General features: G+C 36.5%; 1 protein-coding gene across 1 annotated transcript in view; it reads right to left on the reverse strand.

Moving 5' to 3' along the window:
* The window catches only part of LOC124545803 (peripheral-type benzodiazepine receptor-associated protein 1-like), a 149,989-nt gene that overhangs the window by 33,763 nt on the left and 92,328 nt on the right, over window positions 1–23,898 (reverse strand). The gene's annotated exons all lie outside the window — the stretch shown is intronic.

Below are 23,898 nucleotides of genomic sequence, written 5' to 3' on the forward strand. Positions count from 1 at the left end.
GATAACACGAACTTAATATTATGCTCTACTCATACTTATCAGTAAGACCTGACTTACAAGTCACCAAAAAAAGCATATGCTTGAACTAATGAGTTACACAATCAAATAAGCCAGAAATATAAGAACATGCTTTTGATTAGGAAAAATAAAGCACACAGAATTCTGGAAGTTTATTTTGGTGATCCCTGTTGCAGTGTGGGTAGGTAAAAAAATCTGTCCAAATTATTTCCTCAGACAAAACTCTACAATCAATGTTTTGTACCTTTTTTCAGCTCTTTAAGGTCTGCATATATGTGTGAGTCATGCTCTAACAGTCTTCAGATGACATGAGACAGTATGGTACTGGGGTGCAAGACTCACACGTCTTTCACAGTTGACTCACATCTTGTGTGCAGCTGATCTTCTTCTCGGGTCAGACAGCTGCATCGATCTTCACAAACTCTTCTTCTCCAAAGACTATAGCTGGTTAAAGGAATTTCAAAATAGACTTCTTTTCTTCTCTTGAAATGATTCTGTACTCTCAGGATACTTTTGTTCAACTCTGTTGTATTTTCATCTCCACAATAAAACAACTTCACAAGTTTCACACAAACATTCAACTCTCGCTAGTCAGCCCCATCTTGGACCACTAGAAACTAACAAATACAATTATAATATGTTTGGTTTAATAACCAGTATAACACCAGTTCTTGCTTCTCACAAGTCCAACACCCAAAAGTCAAATGTTTAAGTCTTTAGTTCAATACATAATTCATTTGTTCACAACAATACAGTCATTACACCATTAAAGAATAGAGCATGCTTGCTCCTTGTACTGGACATACAGCTTCTCAGGTGCGTGCTGCAAACACTTGTCCACACTGATCAACCATCACTATTGCCGTATTCTCCTGATACATGTCCATCCTGCACACACAGAAACCAGTGGCAAGGTAGACACATCTCCACTCTCTCACCCTCTTACTTACAATATTTGGTGTTGGAGATGGGTGGAAAGCTGAGTGTTTCTAGAATTTACACCAAAATTCTCAAAGCACTACATATCCCTCCTCTTGGCACAAACATGTGATATTTTATACATATTTATATACAATTACACAAGATAATCCTTTATCTTTTAACAATGCCTCTCTTTCTACTAATAGCTGTGCATATTTTACCACAATTATAATACACGACCCTTTCAATCCATGTTGGAGTTAGCTCTGTTTCCTATTACTCTTCCAATTGTAAATTACAGGTGTACATAACTTATACATATTCTGCTGCTTTGTTCTTACTTCCCGTGCTACTTCTTGTTAAGTATTTGCTGAATCATTACTTATTGTAATCTGGAGGAACTCTGGGTAGAATAAAAGTGTTGCCTTCTTGGACATTTGTAAACCTGAAAGTTAATGAGGCTATTTATGCATAGAACTCAAACTTACCAGACTCATCCCTTTAAACTTGTGACTTCTGTCACAATAGTGCCCCTTTTCCCTTTAGGAACAGTACCTATATCTTACATGGGTAGGTCCTAGGAGTACCCTTTCTCTTTCTGTTTTGGCAGGTACGCCCCTTTCTCATTCCTATCCTCCTATAGTACAAGGCCAGTCCCCTTCTTGGTGCCCCTGTCCGTGCAGTATAGGTCAGCCTTTCATACGTCTTCCTATCTGCCCTTTCCCTCATCCAACAAATGTCGGGTGCGGCCTCTGTATCCTTCTTGAGTAGGCCTCCTGGTTCATTTGCCCTAGCATACAACTTTATGTATACTATTCTTAAATATTCTCTGGTAAATTTACAAATCTACTCTATATTTCTGTTCCACTTTCTAGTACTTAATCTAATACCCTAGAATCCTCTTTCACTCCTCACTTCTGCCATATAAACAGATGTCATGCCTAAACATAGTAGATACTATGTCCACCTGTATTTACTAACTCCCAGTAGATACTATGCCTTTTCTCAAAGGACTAGCATGGCACATGTAACTATACATTTGAGAGAGACAAAAAAACGGTACAGAACCGTCACGTATCAACAATGTAATATGTGCATCGACTCAGATGTACATATATCTTTATTCCCCTACCTCCCTTGGCAGTTCTGGCATTACTTCTGGTTTCTAATTCATAATTCTTCTATTTGTGTTTAAGTATATCTTTGTGTGTATGTAGATGTGTGTTTGTGTATCCTGATTCTTCGGCCAACTTATGTGAAATAAGTTGAAGGTTATATTGAATCACGAAAATTGAGAAGGACTTCAGTAATAGAAGGATATGCATATGAAACGAGGGAAAGATGGATAGGTACTCAACAGAGAAGTAAAAAAGGAAAAAGTAGAGACAGTTGTTAAGATCGAAGAAGTGAAAGAAGATAGCCCAAAGACAGGAAATCCTTCCCAGCCCCCTTCCCCAGGATCCCTACATTGCCAGTGCTTGAGTGAGAAGCCAGAGGAAGTATGATGTTAAACATCACATACAGAATGGACATTCTCACCTTCACCTTTGAAGCCCCCGAAGAAAAATCTTAGCAACATCTATTGAACGGCAAACGGTGACGAATCAGTTACACTTGTCAGCGAGGGTTGTCTGAAAGGTGGGGTGTGTAATTACTGTTAGTCATGCTTGTACTTACACTACCCACCCCTTCCAAAAGTGACACAAACCTTCCCCTTTACCTTACGTCTCACAAAAGGTATAAGATATTCTATAGAAATAGAAAATCATACACTACAATATTATGGTTGGTTAGTCATTCACTTTACACTATATTTCATATACACATAAAGTACTCTGTTCAGTTTCTGAAGTCTAGATATTACTTTGTTTGAATAGTATCACGATGATATACTTTTCACTCAAATATTTTATTTGCTTCATTTCATGTTTAGAGGTCACTGTTCATCTGTGATTCTCTTAAATTGATCCTAATCTTGTAGTCACATCCGGTTTCCTATATACTAAAATTATAGGATAGTTTAAGAATTCAAGAATAGATTACAGGATAGTTGAAGAGTTGAAGGTAATTTGGTGCAGGAAAACTAACCTCAGAAGGAACACCGAAAACAACTCAGGAGCCAGCAGTCGTCACTCCGCCCGCTAACACAGAACATTAACATCCCTGGGAGATATACAACTTTATGTCTTTTACACTGTATTTTCCTTTTCCTGATCCTGTGAGAGGATCCACTAAAACTAAGGCTTTGGGATGTACCACTGTCTGCACCCTCCCTCATACTTTTGAAAAAAATTGTGTGTTTCTTTCTTCAGAGCAGAGCTCTGGAGATGCTGTTTTACTAAGACTAGGTCATTAACATTATACTTAGGTTCAACAGCCTTCTCATTATATTTATTCACTTGTTGTTGTGCTCTTTCAACTAAGTTCTTAGAAACTGTTGTTGATTAAGTTGGTAATCAACAGTAGGCTGTTCCAGCCAAGTAAAATATTTAATAAGGGGTTCTCCCACAAAGGTTTACCTATTACTTCCAAAGGAATTAATCCAGTTGATTAATGTGCAATTCATTTAAAATAAGCTCAAAGTCTTTAACTTTCATTGCCCATGACGTATGTCTTTCATGGCAGTATGTACGACATAATTTCCCAATTTTTTTCATAACCCTTTCACACAGGTTAAAAGACAGATTATAGTTGGAGATTAATACCTGATGAATATCTTCCCATGCTAAGAATTCTTCAAAGTCCTTACTAACAAACTGTGGTCCATTATCATAGAGGAATCATTTTGGTTTGCCCACCTAGACAAAGTATTGTTGCAGACAGTGTATCAGTGTTGGTGTATTTGCTTTCTTAATAGGATACAACTTAACATACTTAGACCAACACTCTATGAGAACAAAAATGTATGCCACTCCTCCCTTTCCTTTTGGAATTGGTCCAAAGAAGTCCGCTGCTGTAAGATCTTGTAATGCCTTACGGATGATTGAATACATTTTGTAACTAACATGAGTGTTACTCTCTTTTACTTTCTGACAGGTTTCACAAGATCTAATTAAAGATACTACCTTATATCCCAACTTTTTAAAATAATAGGACTTGTTCATGTGGGTTATACACTTTTTTTATTCTGAAATGTCCATGCCCTGTATGGACATACCACACAATTTTGTCATCCATTAACTTCAGGATGCATAAACGCCACCGTTGAGATGTTATACTGTCTCTCTGAAACAGATTTTGCCCTATAATTTTCCATTTCTCTGCTTGATTAGGAGGTAAATATTTTCTATTACACATAGCATATATTTCTGTAAAGTAGGAATCATGATGGATATTGTCGGTTATTCTTTGAGCCATTTCTTGTGCCCTGTTGTGCGGATATTCTATTGTCATAAAATTAATCACAAAATTACGCCGGGTCTTTCTGTACATTTCAAATTAGTGTTGGAATTTTTGTATACTCCATACTATGGCCAATAGTTCTTTTTCTGTTTCTGTGTAGTTTAACTCATGTTTGTTGATACTTCGGCTAGCAAAAGCTATAGATCTGTGAATGGTGCTTTCCAGACCCCACTCTCCTTGAAAAAGTCGAAAGCATCTGTTGCAATCTTAAATGGTTCACCCATAACCAGATGGAGTAATATAGGTGATTCTACTAATGCTTTTTCCACATTTTCAAATGCATCATTGGCCTCTTGGTCCCAAATCCATGGTATTCCCTTCTGTAATAAACACAAAAGTCTTGGGGCGTTCAGTTCTTGACTTCATATATATAGTCTATAATACCCAGCCATTCCAATAAATTCCTTCAATTTTGTAATGTTTCTAGGAGATGGACATTCCATAATAGCCTTCATATGTTCTGGATCTGGTCTAATTCCCTGCAGTCCGACGATATGCCCTAAAAAGTTGAGCTCTTGCCTCGCAAAGTGCAACTTGGATAGTTTTACTGTAACTCTGTTTTCTTTAAACCACCTCAGGGTTTTCCTTAGGGTTATACAATGTTCTTCCCAAGTAGTGGATATAATAAGGATATCATCCACATATATTATCAAATCCCTTAACAATTCCCTTCCTGACACCTCGTCCAGTGCGCGTATAAAAACAGACACCGAGATATTTAGTCCAAACAGTGACACATTAAAATGTTATGATTTCCCATCAAATAGAAACGCTGTATACTTCTTTGAATCAGAGTGTAACTGAATTTGCCAATACCCAGCAGACAGGTCCACCATGTTAAAATACTGTGCTTTTTCAAATTTGGACTGTCTCGTTCTGTCTCTATGTGTTTATTCAAAGTACATGTGTCTAGCACTAACTGCACACCCCCTGTAGCCTTTTTTACCACTACTAAAGGGTTATTCATAACACTTGTACTACGTTCTATTATTTTGCTGTCAATCATCTTATGTATTTCTTCTTTAACTGCTTCTTTCAAGCTCACCAGTATCAGATAAGGTTTACAGAAAAATAGAGTGTTATCTTTGATCTTAAATTTACATAACTAGTCACTAATACTACCTGGACTGTCAGAAAATATCATTTCATATTCCAATAGAATTTTAGCTAAATCCAATTTTTGGTTGTTGGTTAATATTACTTTATTTTGTATGTCAGCTCGGTGTGATGCCTGACTTAAGTTTTCAATCTCTGGCAACAATTTCACTGTCGCTGCTTCTCAGTTATTTCTTTACTACTATAGCTGTCAGTCACAAACTTTACACAATATTTATTGTAATCATTACTAAAATAAAGAAAATTGTCCTAAAAATTTAATATTACGTTAAATTTTGATAGGCAGTCTATGCCAAACAACACATCCCTATTGATATTTTCCACTACTAAAAGTGTCTGACGAAATAGGATATTCCTAGTGATGCAGTTCACCTGGATGTCATGTTTCACAACTTCACTTTTGGTCCCAGTAATACCTACTATGTACACTCCTGTTACAGGTAATAGCGGTAAGTTATGTTTAGTTCGTAATGTATTAAAAAAATCATTAGAAATAAGTGACACTTCACTACCAGATTCAATAAATATGTTAACCTAAAAATCTTTTACCCTTCCAATTATAATTGGTCGTGGATTAACAGTAGTTAAGCTAGGTTCTTCTACCAACAACCAGTCTTTGGTCAGTATGTTATGTGTAAAGCTAACATATTTATTATAAGCTAGACCTCCTAATGTATATCTATGACTTGGGCCCCGGTTCTGAATCCAGATCGCATAACGTTTTCCTCATTGTTTATAATTACCAGCTGGTTACCAAATCGGGATTTTACATTTCCATTTTGTACTCCATTGCTACAAGGTACAAATTCCTGCGACATTACTGGCCCTATATTTGAAGGTGGATGTTTATTTGACAACTTTCACTATCACTATTCTGACTACACTGGTATACTCTAGCTAGATTAGCTTCATGTCTCTTATAATTACTGTTAGTACTATTGTTATTTCTTTGGAAATTCTGACTTTCACTTTGATGTACGTTCTCATCCCTGTCTTTGCTTATGGCATCAAGTGCATCTACAAAGGATAACAATTCTTCTATGGTCTTCCATCCACTGCATACTATATCTTTCCTAGTGTAGATAGGTAATCACCTTATTAAGATCCTAACCAACTCTTCTTCCTTCATGGGTTGATCTAAGTACTTTGGCCATAACAAACGCCAGTGTAAACACCTTCTCATTGTTCCCCACATACCGTTATAATAGTTTGAGTCCCATAAATCAGATAATAATTTTTCTTGGGCACTTGCTGACGAATACTTCTCCTTAAACTTTTTCTGGAAATTGGCCCAAGATGAAAAATTCTCAATGTTCACAGTGCCCCATTCTGAAGCCTCTCCTAAAAGGTACCCTACCATGAACTCTATCTTTCTATGAGTATTTCCCAGTTTTTCAGCAAGGCTTGGTTAAATCGTTTCAGAAAATGAGCTGGGTGTACTTCCTGTCTGGCTTAAATTTTGGAAACAGCCTGGATAGTCCAGAATTTGCTCCCCATTGTAGGTCAGTTATTGCCTCACTGGTTAACACCATGTTAGAAGAAGTCACTTTTTTGTCTACCTTATCCTGGATAAATTTGAATTCTTTCCATAAACTATCTATGCCTTTCTTCATATCAATAAGTTCCAGAGCTAAATCTGAAGAAATGTTGTTAGGGGTTACTCTCTCGGCCACTTTTCTGTCTATTAACTCTTCTTCTTGTTCCTTCAGATTGCTTATATTTAAGGTATCTGATGTCGCTAGTTTCTCTTTAAAATCCCTTTCCATGGTATCAACTTGAGTGTTGACACCTGCAATTTGTGATTGGACAAAAGGAATTAGCTTATCTTGTTTCTCAATACTATCCTTCAGGGTGTGCAACCTCTGATTTACAACATCAAAAGTAACATTGCATACGCTTTGAAATGATCCTAATTTTTCGACATGTTCCATTTCTACATTGTTACATTTATCTTCAATGTCAAATTATAATTTGTTTGTTAAATCCTGAAGTAGCTCATCCTGTTTCTGGTTAAATTCAATAAATAGTTGATTAATGTGAGTATTCAAAGAACTAGTGATTCACTCTTTATATCTAACCTCGATTTTCTACCTTATCATTTAAAGGTCAAATTCAGTCCTTAAAAATAAAACAAATTTGCTGCTTGACTGTTCAAGGTTTCACTCTGAGCATTAAAACTAGATTAGATTTACTTTCATTCCAATTGATCCGTAGTGAGGAGGTCCTCCAGGATGTAGAACATATTTAAAAAGTTTTTTAAATTTATTTATAAGGTAATAAACATGTAATACAACTACTATAACATTTATTTACAACGAACACATCACTGCACTGAAGTGGTGCAGAAGTTAGATTGTACTTACACACAAGTGACTTTAAATCCTTGTGAAGATTATTATTTCTAGTATTGATTCCATGAGTTGAGCTGTTGGTTTGAAAAAGTGATATATTTTTAATGACTAATTTCATTAAAGAATAAACATATTAGGAAGCAGTAGTTAGTATCCCTAATTCCCTAAACAGGCTTCTGCAGGATGTTCTCGAGTTCACGCCACATATAACTCTTACTGCACATTTTTGTGCCCAGAAAACTTTAGCTTGACTTGTTGAATTACCCCAAAAAATAATCCCATATGACATTATGGAATGATAGTAAGCATAGTAGTATGCCAGCTTTTTCATGTTTATATCCCCTATGTCTGGACACAATTCGCATTGCAAATAGAGATTTGTTAAGATGCTTCAGCCTTTCTGTGGTGTGTTCCTCCCAGTTGAATTTATTATCAAGCTGTAATCCCAAGAATTTAACACCATCCACTTCTTCTATCTGCTTGTCATTGTATGTTAGGCATATACTCGTGGGACACCCCTTACAAGTTCTGAACTGCATGTAGTGTGTTTTTTCAAAGTTTAGTGACAAAGAATTGGCTAGGAACCAGTGATTAATGTCCAAAAATATTTCATTAGCCGATCTTTGTTATACTACACTTGATTTGCTATTTGTTGTAATGATTGTATCATCGGCAAACAAAACGAACTTGGCATCTGGTAATGTTGCTGATGAAAGGTCATTAATAAACATAATAAAAAGTAAGGGCCCCCAAGTGGAACCTTGTGGGACCCCACATGTAATTAGTTCCCAGTTGGATGATGCCTGATAGCTTGATACATGTCTCTTTCCTTGTAACACCCTTTGTTTCGTGCCAGAGATATAAGATTTGAACCATTTTGAAGCATTTCCTGTTACACTATAATATTCTAATTTATTTAAAAGGATATTGTGATTTACACAGTCAAATGCCTTTGACAGATCACAAAATATACCAGTTGCCTGCAATTTTTTGTCTAATGAATTAAGCACATTTTCACTGTAAGTGTAGATAGCCTTCTCAATATCAGAACCCTTTAGAAATCCAAACTGTGACTTTGACAGTATGTTATTTGAGATAAGATGGTTATAAAATCGATTGTACATTACTTTTTGTAAAATTTTTGAGAATGCTGGCAACAGTGAAACTGGACAGAAATTTGATGCTATTTATTTATTTCCCTTCTTAAACAGTGGCTTAACTTCAGCATATTTTAACCATTCAGGAAATATTTCACTGATAAACAACTGGCTACACAGATAGCTTAATATGTTACTTAGCTCAGAATCACATTCTTTAATTAACTTTGTTGATATTTCATCATACCCACTAGATGTTTTTGATTTTAAAGATTTTATGATGGACATTATTTCTGCTGGGGTAGTGAGGGTCAGATTCATATTATGGAAGTTACTCTAAATGTCTTGTCTGAGGTATTCCATAGCAGCATCTACCGAACCTGACAACCCCATCTTTTCAGTAACAGTTATAAATTGTTAGTTAAAAAGTTCTGCAACACTATACACATCTGTCACCAATGTATCATTTACTCTTAATGCTATTTGTTCCTCTTCACGTCTGGTTCTACCGGTCTCCCATATTGTCTTTATTTTGTTATCTAATATGACTGTTTTCCTTGTAATATATTTGCTTTGATGTCCGTATTACAGTCTTTAATATTTTGCAGGATTTCTTGTAATGTTCTATAGCATCAACATCGGAACTGTTTCGGATTGACAGATACAGTTTTATTTTTGTTTTGCAAGATACTCCCATTCCTTGAGTAATCCAGGGCTTCTTTGTAGACTTTGCTCTAACCTTGGTAAGTTTTGGGCGAAAACAGTGTTCGAATAAGGTAAGCACTTTATTAGCAAAAGTGTTATATTTTTCATTCATGCCATGAGCTCTGTAAACATCAGTTCAGTGAATGTCTCTGAGGAGTGTCCTGAAATAATCAATTTTTGGCTTATCGATTACCCTCTTGAGCTCAGATTTAACAGAGTTTGTATCCTGTTCAGTATTAACATTTAACAGAAGGAACTGCATGTCATGGTCTGAGAGGCCATTGACTATTGGTTTTGTAATACAATTTTGTTCATTGGACTTTTCTATAAAAATATTATCAATGGCTGTTTGTGAGCAATTGGCTACCCTAGTGGGGAACTTTACAGTGGGAATTAAGCTGAATGATAGTGTTACTAACTCAAATAAGTTCTTATTAAGAGAGTCTTTAAGGAAATCTACATTGAAATCACCAGCAACCACTATTTCTTTGTTTTTGGTTGTTAAATGGGCCAGTACAGCTTCAAGGTGGTTTACGAGCAGATTAAAGTTACCTGCAGATGCTCGACATACACTTAATATTATGAAGGATTTTTTGTGAAATTCTACTTCTGTTGCACATGCTTCCATATGCTATTCTAGGCAAAATTTATTAATGTCTATGTTCTTAAATTTATGAATGTTCATGATGAATGTGACAACTCCTCCTTTCTCCATTTCTGATCTACAAAAGTGAGATGCAAACCTAAACCCTGTAACACTTAAAAGTTCTATACCAGTGGTCACATGATGTTCAAAGAGGCAGATTATGTCATCTGGGTTTGAAGACTCTAATTCATCTATGCAGATAATTAATTCATTAATTTTATTTCTCAGTCCTCGAATATTTTGATGCAATAAATATAGCTGACATTTCACGTTGACAGAGTTAAAATTGGGTAGAGTTAAAATATCTGCTGACTGTTGAAAATTCTTAACCAATGGCAGTTTTTGCTCATGTAATAAGCCAGAATTATGTTTTTTGGTTTCTTTCTCAAACTGAAGGTTTGTCCCAGCCCTAACCTCTCTTAAAATTTGGTTTCTTTCTGTCCTCACTACCCTAAAAAAGGGTCTTTTCTGAATCCTATGACCACTGGTATTTTATCACTCATGACAGTACCTCCCCCCTTTAACTTTCCTGCTATTTTCCCAGTACTAAAATGTACTAAACCTATTTCCTCCTTACAGCTTCATTCTGAGCATTTAATTTTTCACTTAAAGTTACAATTTGTGCTTCTAGTTTTTACTTAAACTCGCACTCAGTTCATCACTCGAGGAAGCATTTTGATCGTTTAACTCTGTTCTCTGGTTACCTAATTTAGCACTTTGGTCATCTAATCTAGCATTTAGTTCTTGTCTAAAGGAACCATTTTCAGCATTTAACTCTGTTCTTAAGGAAGCAATTTCAGCATTTACAGCTGCTGAATCTGCCTGCTGGGCTTTAATTAAATTCACTAATTCAGACAAGTCTGGCATTCCACTATTCACCTTAACGGCCACAGTTGGTTCTGAAGTTTGTTGCTGTTCTTGAGCCATAATTTTATGGATTGGGACCTAGCAATCATCTAAAGAAAATTCACCACTGAATACAATAACTACACTAACAGTTTATCATGCCCAGTTCCTTCAACTTTACCAAATAATTATTGTTTTCCGCTCACCCGGCATACAGTTCCAGCTGCGTTGGTGTGCAAATGTATAATCAGTGCCAGTGGACAGCACTGGCGCCGGCAGCATTGGATGTTGGTTTCAGTGTCATCATTGGTGAGCAGACGCGGAAACAGCAATGGTGAGCACCAGCTGGTGCCGTCGGCGTCGGTACACCGGAACATCTTAGTTGAAAAGTTAGGGTCTTCTCTCCAGTTCTCTCTCTTACTTTTCACATCTTTTACAGCACTGCACTTGCAAATTTCTTCCATTTGTGCACTGGACTCAACACGATTACTGGAAACAGTTCTTGGATGTTGTTAGGCTTGGTTGCTATGGCAACACCTAATGTCTTCTTTCCGTTTCTGTCTTCAAATTCCCATTTTCTTCGGGTCCTGTCATGTAGGTCACCACGTTCTAATGGTCTTCGGATGACATGAGACAGTATGGTACTGGGGTGCAAGACTCACATGTCTCTCGTAGTGACTCACGTATTGTGTGCAACTGATCTTCTTCTCGGGTCAGACAGCTGCATCGATCTTCACAAACTCTTCTTCTCCAAAGACTATAGCTGGTTAAAGGAATTTCAAAATAGACTTCTTTTCTTCTCTTGAAATGATTCTGTACTCTCAGGATACTTTTGTTCAACTCTGTTGTATTTTCATCCCCACAATAAAACAACTTCACAAGTTTCACACAAACATTCAACTCTCGCTAGTCAGCCCCATCTTGGACCATTAGAAACTAACAAATACAATTATAATATGTTTGATTTAATAACCACTACAACACCAGTTCTTGCTTCTCGCAAGTCCAACACCCAAAAGTCAAATGTTAAAGTCTTTAGTTCAATACATAATTCATTTGTTCACAACAAAACAGTCATTACACCATCAAGGAATAGAGCGTGCCTGCTCCTTGTACTGGACATACAGCTTCTCAGGCGTGCACTGCAAACACTTGTCCATGTCGATCAACTGTCACTGTTGCTATATTCTCCTGATACACATCCATCCTGCACACACAGAAACCGACGACGAGGTAGACACATCTCCACTCTCTCACCCTAGTACTTAAAATGTCAGGTGTTCGAGACTGTGGAAAACTGAGTGTCTCTAGAATTTACACCAAAATTCTCAAGGCACTACAATGCGGCATTTATTTATTTTACTGCCAAATGTACTTTTGATGCTTGTAATGGGAGCAAATTAAAATATCCTCTGCGTATAAAGTCATTTAATAGGTTGCTTTATGACATCTATTATATATTTGGGAAGTTAACAATAGCAATGGACATTGCACTCTACGACTTTGGTATGTTAGATAAAGCTCCAAAAATGCAGTGGTTTAAATAAGATATTTTATTTTGTAAACACAGAAAATGTAACCTGATGGAATTAACAGAACTTAATTTATTCATGTGTGTAGTTGTTTATCCAGTGATTCCTTCACCTAGGAATAACCTTACAATGATATAGAATTTTTCACCATAATATGAGTACATTAAAAATAAACAGCTGAAATATTCATACAGACAGAATACATAAGTATGTTTTTATGAGGTTATGACAGGTGGTCAGCTATGGCCTTGCTGAAAGAAGTTTTTTTTTTATGTTTATTTGGCCTTTGAGTGAGAAGTTTCTGAGGTGTTACAGACAGGTACAGCTAAACACATATCGGTTTGTCAGGTGGCTTGGCACAGGCCGGTCCTGGCACAGATGAGCATAACTTCCATTGAAAGATGGCTAATAGAAAAGCAGCAGGCAGAAGTGTAAACTGTGTACATGCTAAAAGCATAAACACTACAATCAAATGTGATTTTTGCCGCAATTTCATCTGCAAACGGCATTCGACTATCAGATACACATGTGAAAACTGTAAACATATCGACTCAGAGTAACCATAAGCAATTTCCAAGAAGGAAGTAGTGTCCACAGATAGTGCTTGAACAGCAATTTGAAAATACAACTTCAAAAATTTTATCAACGTAATATATATTGAGTTATGACCCAGAATATTAATTCTAAGAATTAGAAAACATATTTTAATATGAAATAAACTACAAATTAAAAAAAAAAATTGTGGCAGTGTGAGACAGTAAATGACCATAGCTATCTCCAAACAAGTAAATTTCATTATGTTTTATAATAGATAATTGCAAATAAGGGTAAGTTAACTATCCCACTGATTAAAATGTAACAAACGATAAAAACAAGGACCACAGCAAAAAATCTAATGTCATCATGGGACAGATGGTGAAATTCTAGTCTTCATTCATGTGTACTATGTATATTAAGCAGTAAGTTAAATGTAAATTTGCACCATATTGGCTGGGAACAGTTCAACTTGGGAGCTGAATGGGTACAGGCATGTGGGCTGATGATCAGCATGTTGGTTGCTAGTAAAGTGATGGAATTTTTTTTATTTTTTTTATGTTTTTTTATTTTTTTTAATTTTTTTTTATTTTTTATATTCTTCTTCTTCGCAGATGGATCACTTAGGACCACGCGTAATCAACATTTGTTGGCCTTCCTTTTCGCCCAGTATTCCTTCATAAACAACGAATGGGCTAACTTTCATTGCGTAGACCATGTATGTCGGTTAGTTTTTCTCTCTTCTTCCTCAAAACCCCGTGTGTTTGTGATTTTTCTGATTTCATTTCTATCATGTAGATTTGGAGACCCTAATTCTCTCAGGTCTTTTTCCGTCTGTTTGTACCAGTTCGGTCTTGTAGTTTTGTTCTTTAAAAATGTATGGATTTTGGGCGTTAACCTGTTTGAGTCCATTCTTTCTAAGTGCCCCATGAATTGGATTCTTCTCATGCGCATTGTGTCTGTTATTTTGGAGATATTTTTATATATTTCTGCATTGGGTTTTGGATAATGTACCCCATCTTTAGTTCTTGGTCCTAGGATTTTCCTCATTATCTTATGTTCTTTCACTTCTAATTCCTATTTTAGTGTTCTGTGTTGAAGGTTTAGTGTCTCAGATGCGTAGAGAGCTTCGGGTCTAATTACTGTTGTGTAGTGTCGTATTTTGCAGTTCCACGAGAAACTCTTTTTGTTGTAAATGTTTTTTGTTAACTGAAACGCCATCTCCATTTTCTGGACTCTTGATCTGACAGATTTCTTTTCATTACAATTTTTTGCAATTCATTCACCTAAATATTTAAATTCTTTTACTCGAGAGATTTAATTATTACCAATTTTGAGATCAGAAGGTGCATCTTTCACGTCAGTCATAAATTTTGTTTTTTCAAATGAAATCTGTAATCCTATTTTAGCTGCCTGTTCTTGTAATAATTCTAGCTGTTTCTGTGCATCAGTAATGTCTTGTGCGATCAGTGCCATGTCATCAGCAAATGCTAAACAGTGTAATTCTATGTCCTTATGTCTTGGTCCCAGTCTGTGTGCTGGTGCACCTGCCTTTTTCCATTCTCTAACAACTTTTTCAAGAGCACAATTGAAGAGCACTGGGGACAGTACATCCCCTTGTCGTACTCCTGTGTATTTCAAATTCTGTGCTCAATTCTCCCATAAATTTTACTTTGGATTTGGTCTCCGTGAGTGTTTCTTTTATGATGTTTGTTGTCTTTTGATCTAGTCCAAATTCTCCTAATACTTCAAAAAGGGATTCTCGGTCTATACTGTCATATGCTTTTTTAAAGTCGACAAACGTGATGACATAACTTTTGTTTGAAGTACTATGTAAATATTTCATTGAGTTTTTCAAGTTAAGGATCTGTTCTGTGCAAGATTGACCTTTTCTGAACCCACCTTGGTATTCGCCTAGTTTTGAACCCAGCTGAGGTTCTGCGCGGTTTAGTAGGGCTTTAGACAGAATTTTGTATGTTATTGACAATAAAGAGAGTGCACGTTAGTTGTTGGGGTCTGTTTTACTTCCTTTTTTGTACAGAGGATGTATGATTGCAGTCTTCCAATCTGTGGGGATTTTTTCAGTTTTCCAGATTTCATGTATAATTTCTTTGAGTTTTGCAATAAGATTTTCTCATGCATTTTTCCATAATTCTGCGATGATTTGGTCTTCTCCTGATGCTTTGTTATTTTTCAGTGACTGAATTATCTCTTTAATCTCTTGTAAACTTGGTGGCTTTGAGTCTGGGTTTCGTTGTGTACGATGGAACTCAAATTTTTCTGCAGGCTTTTCACAATTCAGTAATTTAGAAAAGTATTTTGCAAGAATTTCACAGTTTTGCGGTGTTGGTATGAGCAATTTCCCCATGGTCATTTTTGAACTGGAGTGATGGAGGAGAGTACTTTGTTAATTTTTGTTTGAATACTCTGTAGAAATTTCGGGAATTGTTTTTCTTGAAATCATTTTCTATGTCTTGCAATGTTTTGTCTTTGTGCTGTTTACGGACTGATCGTATTGCTTTTGTGACTGTTTTCCTGGTACCTTTGAGATCTTCCAGGGTCTTTTGATTTTTGTTGCACAACCAATTTTGCCACGCCTGTTGTCCGAGATTTATCAGTTGGTCACACTCATCTGTCCACCATGGGTGTTTACGTGTTCTTGTTTGCAGTGCTACAGTTTCAGCTGCATTTAAAAGTCCTGCTTGCAGTTGTTGCCAATTTTGTGGTTTTAAATTTTGCGTCTCTTTTGTAAATTGTTCATTGCCATTTATCTTTTGTACATCATATTTACGGTGTGGAGATTTCTTAGTGAATTTTCTTTTTTCTGGAATGACATCTAGGGAGAATTTTGTTGGGTAATGGTCGGAATCTAGGTCTAGTCCATTAAGGACTTTAAGTTTCATGATTTCTACTGTATTTACGCGGGAGATCATTACACAATCCAACTGATATTCACCTAGTAATGGATTAGGTGAGATCCAAGTTTTCGTTTTCGAGGATCTTTTCTTGAAAAATGTTGATTTGAAAAATAGGTCATGGTTTTTGCAGATTTCAATCAGTCGCATGCCATTCCGGTTGGTCTGTGTATGCCCTGACCATTTACCTACCCAATATCGATACTTCTTTTCTTTACCGATTTGTGCATTGAAATCGCCCATAAGGATTTTGACATGGTTATTTGGGATTTTTTGGAGAATATTATCTAATTGGTTCCAGAAGTCGTCTATTTCTTCTATTTTGTTTTTGTTAGTGATGTTAGTTGGTGTTTTGAAAGTTAGAAAAGTTTCGACAGCTCTGGTTTTATGAACTTCAACTTTAAACAACATCACATTTAGACCTGTGAATTCTTCAACAATTACTATCGTGGACTCATACTCTGAGCTGCAACATGTTTGGATTTATGAATTCTTTTGAACTTTAATTGACAATGATACTGTTGTGCACCTGATTTAGTACTTCGTAATACTGGTAGTAACTTGCCATCATGGTTTTTCTCACAATATTAAACCTCAATTGCACGGCTTTTTTTAGGAAACAAATTCAGGTGAAAAAAAATCTGGGGTACGATCTTGCACACAAAATACTATGTAACAGGATGAAATTACAAATTTTAATTTAATTTTGATTTATTCAATATTTTAGGTTCGTTGCCATATGCCAACAAACCGAAAAAATTGATTAATTACTAATTGCTCAGTTACAGAGTCATGTAAACATAATATTATTAAGCTTCATTTTACATACCTTAAAAATCTTACGAGATGTGATCTAAATGGCATAAATAATTTACTCTTTCAACTACTTAACCTTCAGAAAAGGCTACTGATTTTCAACTGTTTCTGCCCACAAAATGACATTAAACACAATCTAGTTTGATGGAGCCAAAATGTGTATGTTGCTAGACGGCAACATAATGTGTATATGAGTAGTTTCCTTAATCCTATTTGTACATTTACAGTTCGTTGCCAAATGGAAATACCATGCGATAGAAGCTTAAACAAAGGTTTATTATAAGAAATTATTTCTAGATAATAACCAGCAATGTTTAGAACATTATTTGCACCACTGATGCTAAGTCTACCTACAATTGATAATTATTAGCTTTTACGGAAGAATTTATAGGACTTGGGAGAAGTATGTGGATTTCCCTTATATGCATATACATGCAATGAACATTAAATCAGTCATACATTTAATAAACTCCAACTTGCCAGAACTCAGGATGGCTGAATATGAAGACAGTGTCTTTACAACTACATTACCTCACTTGGTTGGTTTCTATTGTACAAAGTTATTTTGATTACACACAATTTACATCAGATAATGTAGTTTAGCACTGCACACACTATGGACATCTGCTGGTGACTCCAGGATAACAAATATATTGCTGTGTTCACTGCATTCCATTCGTTCAGTTTGAAAACCTGAACACCCTGTAAACACGTTATTAGGTCCCTTCCATGTCTCCATGTTCTCCTTTCAGTCCTCCTGGGAAACTAAGTCAGTATCCTCCCCGTGATGAGTGAGATGTTGAGCTCGGAGGATGACAAGACATTACCATCATGCACTATAGATCTTTACATGATTTTCTTGTAAAAACATTACATTGTGATCATTGTATTGTGATGTGACAAGGTGTTGCAGTTTTCCCCTTTCATTGTTAACTCTAAGTCCTCTAAGTAATTTTTAATTATGTAGTATGCATTACTTATGAAATATGATTCAGATGCCTTTTTAAACATATGTATTTTAGTAAACTTTTTCATCTCCTTGACTAATATATTATACAATTTTGGTACCTCAGAGAAAACGCTGTTTTGAGTTCTCTGTTTGCTTTTGCTTGGTAAATGTAAGTCAAAACTAGCTCTTGGTCCACATAGAAAATTTCAGATATAACTTTCCTTCCCAGTTAATTTGAGAGTGGGCTGTAGCAAAACACATATCGACAAATCCTTTTTGATCTCCTAAGTTCAGTAGGTGTCCCCTCACTCGGGGTCCTTTTCATCCAGTTCTACAGTTGGTTCATGAGGCAGTCGAATAAGTACCATTCATCTTCCATTTTGTGTTTCCCACTATTCTTCAAGAGGTTCCATTTTCTGAGTTGGTTTCCATGCCTTCTGACAGTTCCACAATGCCACTTCATGACAAAATCCATATACCCCAGCTATTTGTTTTCAATGCCAAAGATACACAGTTTGACAAATTGTGTGGGAAATTTCTGGCGTACACATGATCACCAACATGGAACTCTGGGCTGGTCTTTTGCTTTGTATCATCATTTGACAGAAGGATCTGTGACAATGTGACCCCTGCTGGATGGTCTTAAAGTAACACAGCTGGTGATTTTCCAGTTATTGGATTTATAGTTGTGTGATAAGTAGTCAGCATTTTCTGTATATCATCTAGCTTGTTCTATCCTCCCCAATAAGCCTTGTTTGTGGCTTCCTTGAAAGTCCTGGCAAATATTTATGTTTCACCATTTCAAGCAGGAGTGTAGTCAGATGTCCTATGCCTTTCCTGACACAGAATTCCTTTGATACAAATAGTGTCTCATTGTCAGAAACTATGATCTTTGGGAATTGTTCTATGACAAATTTTTTTGAATGCCTTCATTGTGGTACGTGAAGTTGCTGATATCATGCCAAATATATAAAGGAATTGTGACTATATGTTCACACATATGAATCAGGATGCTTTCCAAAATGGTCCAACATAAACAATATTAATTACTTTCGACATGATGTACATATGTAGACCGAAGTGACAAATGAAAATTTGTACCAAGGCCAGGACCTGAATCAGGGTCTCCTGCTCACTAGGTAAATGTGCTAACCACTATGCCACCCTGGCTCAGTGACTTTGCACAATTGCATGGACTGTCCTAGCATGCCTCCCTCCTCAATTCAAATTCCCATAGCCCACTTGATATTCCCCCTAAGCTTGCACAGTCTTGTAGAGGCTCTCCAACTATATTGGAATACCAACTCAGTATCAAATGAAATAGGGGATCCTCCCTGAAATCCAGGCAAAGGTGCTTTAATCAAATGAAACTATATGATTCCACAGACCTTTTCAAGTCTTAAACAATTTCAATGTATATATGCAGACTGAAGTGACAAATGAAAACTTGTACCAAGGCTGTGATTCAAAACAGGATCTTATGCTCCCTTGGCAGATGTGCTAACCACTAAGCAACCTTGGCAGTGTCATTGTCCAGGTTGTTTCCTGGTCCCACAACTATCGACATCTGGTCCTCTTTACTCGGATCTTGGCCAGTGCCTTAATATTCTCTATATCCTGACAGCAGTCTTTACAATACTTGTGATACGGTACACTGTTCCCAATTTTTCCAGCAGTTGTTGGTCTACCCACCCATCCTATGACAGCTACCCAACACAAGATTTTCTTTTTTTTACTCAGCTCAGTTTTTTACCTTTCTCTCAAATTCTTATTAATGGTCTGCTACACACTTCTTCCTTGTACACCCTAAAGAGGCCCCTCTCTTTACAGCTAAAAGACCATATCTGAATCCCACTTTTTTCATTTCCCAGTGTGTGACACAGTTTCAATCTGCCAGGAAGTATCAATATCCAGGATTTTCTTACATGTCACTAACCACTGATCAGAGTTAAGAGTATTGTATTGTTCAGCTGCTACCTGGCTGATGCTAAGTGTTTTGTTCTTAAGATGCTGAACACACTGTGTCTGCCTCTACAGGAGGGATATCATCATGATAAATAACTCATGGATTTAAGCAATGATTTTCAAGTCTTCTGAATGTTGAGGGGGACTACTTTCTTAAAATGAGCCTGCTTCACAATTATGGACATGCTTTAATATGTTTGTTTCCTATCACTAATCACCACATTTGAAATTCAGTATGAGTTATTAACCCTCGAGCGGGGGCACTTCCATTCAAACCACAAGCGGGCACATGGTGTACTCTGTGCGCCATGGGGATTTTTGTTCTTACATCTCATTTGTATTTTTATTGCTATTTACATAGATTCATGAATGACAAAAAAAGAACACATATATTTGGCTTAGCAGAAGACTGTATTCCATCTCTTACTTGTAAAACACTAAATAAATATATAGATAGTGCAATGTTATTTCTTTATCATAATAATCAACTATAAAACCTTACATTATTATGAAAGTGAACAATGCACACAAATTTCTTTGCAACCCCTTACACTGAGTTGATATGTTTACAGTTTTCACATGTGTATCTGATAGTCGCATGCCATTTGCAGATGAAATTGCGGCAAAAATCACATTTGCTTGTAGTGTTTATGTTTTTAGCATGTACACAGTTTACACATTGTCCATGCTTCTTTGAAGAAGATTCTCCAACTTTTGCTACTTCTTCTCCTTTGTAATTTCTAAGGAAAGCTGAAATGTCAGATGGTAGAGGTGGAATCTTAGCTCTCTGTAGCAAATGTGGTTTCATTAGGGTATATGACAAGCCTTTCAGGAAAATTCTTCTTGGGATTTTAGGATGCTTAGAGTTTGCGTGGTAGATTATTTGGGCATTGATACCTGCAATGTCCATCAGTGCAAAAAATATTGCCAAACGCCATCTTCTCGAAATTCTTGCTGCAGAATAGGAGGCACACATTTGATCGACAGTGTCAACTCCTCCTTTTGTGCCATTATAGTCCATAATGATTTCAGGCTTGTTAGTTTCTTCACTGATAGCTCCAGTATCAAGCATCATTGATAGTAGAATCACAGCTTTATTCTTTTTAGGTACGTAGGACACCAAAGCAATATTTTTTGGTACCTAAATAAAAACAAATTTTGTACTCTATCTTTCCGTGGCAGGAATTCTGGTGGAATCTCACATTTATTTTTCCTCATTGTTCCAATCCATGTGAGTTTCCTGGTCAGTAAGGAGAGTGCTAGTGCGTAACTGGTATACCAACTATCCATAGTTACATTCCTATTGCTTTTTCAATATGACTGGTAAGCCTGCTGACCACACTTGATAGAGAATTGAAAAAGCCGTTGAGGTTGCTTGCCACAATAGATCTCCAAATTACTGGTGTAAAAAGTTTTTGCATCACAGAGAGCAAACATCTTTATTCCATATTTCGCTGGTTTATTTGGGATACACTGAATGAAGTTACAGTGTCCTCTAAATGCTTGTAACTTTTCTTCCACAGTTATGAATTCACTCAAACTGAAACTGTTTTTGCAGTTTCCAATAAACTCGTCAAGAATTGTTCTAATAGCAGCTAACTTGTTTGTTTATTGTCTCACTTGTCATGTTCTTTAATCATCAAATCTGAGACACCATAATAGGAACAGAAAATACTAGCCCAGCACAGCTCTAAGTATCTGCATGCCTGATCAATCACATTTGTATGGTTAGCCTTCTTTGTTCCTAAGATGTAGATCAACCCAAACATTGTCATTATATCATCTTTTGTCATGTCTTTGGCAGCATTTTCTTTAACATAGTTCACACTAGTCTTTTTATGTTGAATATACAAGTTAGTACATTTGACAACCTCATCGATCATGTCAATGCTGATAATTTTTGCGGATGCACTTATATCATCCTTGACAACCCTGGCTATGGCTTTATGCCCAGGAAGTATCTTGACAATGTTCTTACTTTTTGTCTTTGTTGCGGCTGTACTGCAAGATTTCTTGCACTTACACGTTTTATCCCTTCCAATATAACAAGTGTCATTTGAAACAAATTAGACATTACTTTCTTCGGCTTCAGAGGCACATTCGTGTTCACTTGTTGAATCATGGTCACTCTGTGTGATCATTTCTTCTTCTTCTTCTTCTTCTTCGTCCTCACCTTCGCCAGCATCAAACTCAAAATTTGATACCAGAAAATCTGGATCCTCATTGAGTAGACAATCAACCTCGGCATCATTAAGGTACCTTTTAGTCCTACAGAAGCAAAAATAATTACAAAATATGTAAAACAATTTAGTATTATATCAGTAAGGTTTTGTACAGCACATAAAACAAAAAGAAAAATACTTACTGGTATCGGGACGTCAGCAGACGCATGGCACACTTTGTGTGCTAACTACACTTAGGCGGAAGAAATATGAAATAACTCCACTTGTAGCAATAACAGACAGAAATGATTGTTCGCGGCAGAAGTCAAGTCAACAATGAAGGAAGACAAGAGTGAAGAACGCAGTGATATCAGCTGATTATATTTCATAAAGATTTTTTAATGAGCGGCACACTCTGTGCACCAGCACACTGCTCGAGGGTTAATAGAACTAGCTGATTAGGTTCACTTGATAGGACAAACAGAATGCCAGCTAACGCAACATCCACACTTATGCCTTAAAAAGCCTAATACAATTAGGGTGTGGCAGGTACATCACAAGTACTGCCATAATGAGTGTAACAATCATTCATCTCCTCAACATGAAGGTTATGTGGACTTTTTCTTTGTAGACATTTTTAAAAAAGGAAGGAACAAGGATTAGAGTTTAATGTCCCGTTAACATCAAGGTCATCAGATGCAGAGTGGAAGCTCAGAATGTTCCAAGGATGGGCAAGGAAATCAACCATGCCCTTTGAATGGACCATTCCAGTATTTGCCTGGAATAATTTAGGGAAGTCATGGAAAAGCTAAACCTCGATAGCCAATGCAGATATGAACCATCATCCTGCCAAATACGAGTACACTGAGCTAACCACTGTGCCACCTCACTTGGTCATAGATTTGTACCATGTTCATATGCCTTACAAAAAACTGAGATACACATACTTTGAAAAACAAAAGTTTCCCATATCATACATAATGGTGATTATTGAATCATTCCCTAAGCTAGTGGTAATAAAGTAATAGTAGCACAAAACTTGAACTTGGCCATCACAGGTTGAGTTCATCAAGATGAATGCCATTTACTACCACCCAAGAAATTTGTAGAGTCTATTAAATGTCACATGCTCAGTGACTAACTGAGGGTGTCTCTAAATGGAGGGACAGATATGTGGTGGCAGCTATCATTAAAAAAAAGATTTGTTTAAATTTAAGAATTAGTAAACATATCCATAATTTAATTGAATAGAAAAAAATCGATTCAAAAAATGGTGGTGGGAGAAAACCCTCATTAAACTTACAGAAATGTGCACCTTTTATGGTCAGTGATTCCTTCTTCTTACATAAGGGTTGAAGGGAAAATAAGAGGAATGAAGGAAAGAAGATTGGTGAGTTGTATGAAATGGGAAGAGTTACAGAAATGTCGCCCAGACCCCAGGGTCAGTGAAGACTCACTGGATGGTTCTGCGTGAGTTTTCCATAACACTCTCCACTTTCTAAACCTCACCAGTCCTTTCCCTTCATCCCTTTCCCTTCCCCTTTAACCCTTCTGCCAGGAGAAGGAGCCACAGACTCCAGAAGCTTGCACATTTCCATAAGTTTTATATGGGTTTTCTCATGTCATCATTTGGTGAGCAGATATTTTCATCTGCCCTGTTATATTTTCAAAAATTCATTATTTTAGTAAAATATTTATTAATACAGGGTGTGTGGGAAAAGTTTTTACGACGTTCATTCATATGAAACCTGGTCATTGCATCTACCTTTGCCTTACACATAAGATGGCACCACGTAACTGCAGGTATGGCGGCACCATCTATTGGCAGAGAGACTAACGCGTGTGCACCATTTGATGTTGCATAGCACCAATGTGGTTTTACACTGAAGAGAAGGTGGTCATGCAAGTTATCATCCACTACTG

Source organism: Schistocerca americana, chromosome 8 (genome assembly GCF_021461395.2).
Source record: "Schistocerca americana isolate TAMUIC-IGC-003095 chromosome 8, iqSchAmer2.1, whole genome shotgun sequence".
NCBI lineage: Eukaryota > Metazoa > Arthropoda > Insecta > Orthoptera > Acrididae > Schistocerca > Schistocerca americana.